Genomic DNA, 845 nt, shown 5'->3' with positions numbered 1-845 from the left:
AAATTTCTTCCTGGAATCACTTAACTTGTATATAAAGAAAATTGAGAAAATTGGTTTAGGTCATTTTAGATGTTTGCATAGCTTATTTGAACTCTAAACTTTGGGAGACAGAGTAGTTTGATTACCCGATCTTCAGACGGAGAGAAAGAAAAAAAGTAGTCATATCATTTTTTGAAAAAGTCCTTGGAAAAAAATCTGAGGAGCATATAAAGCCACAGTAACTATGTGGCACTTTTATGTTATAATTCATTCAGTTTGACAGCATGAGTATATAATCTCCCACGACAATCTCTACTGACATCACCACACAGAAAGGCAGATAGAACACTTTTAAAGGACAGAACCACTACATATACTTACCCAAAATATTGGGAAAATTTGAGTTGAAAGGGTGACCTTGTCTTGAACACCGTTTATTAGGAGAATAATATATCAGCACATTTGAGCACAGAAGTAAATGTCAGGGGACTGCAGAAATCTCCTTTCCACGTTCATCCTGAACACAAGGCTGCAGAGTTATCTGGCAAAAGGACCTGGTGCCCCTCAGCCTCTCCTTGGAAACAGCACATTTAACAGAGCCCGACTGGAGTTTTAAAGATCCAGAGATCTTCAGGGGGAGACAGCAACCAAGGCTTCACTTCTCCCTCCCAAAAGTGAAGCCTATTGCATGTAAAGTGAGACAGTTAATGGCTATGGAACCTGAGGAGGGGTTTGTGTACCAAGCTTGTTACAGCTGCCCAAATATTAGGGAGAGGGAGAAGAAAAAGGAAAGAGGAAGGGGAAAGGGGAAAGGGGAAGAGGAAAGGAAAGGAAAGGAAAGGAAAGGAAAGGAAAGGAAAGGAAAG

Source organism: Neopelma chrysocephalum, unplaced genomic scaffold (assembly GCF_003984885.1).
Source record: "Neopelma chrysocephalum unplaced genomic scaffold, ASM398488v2 Primary Assembly neopelma1_67, whole genome shotgun sequence".
NCBI lineage: Eukaryota > Metazoa > Chordata > Aves > Passeriformes > Pipridae > Neopelma > Neopelma chrysocephalum.
Note: the sequence above shows the minus strand (reverse complement) of the source record.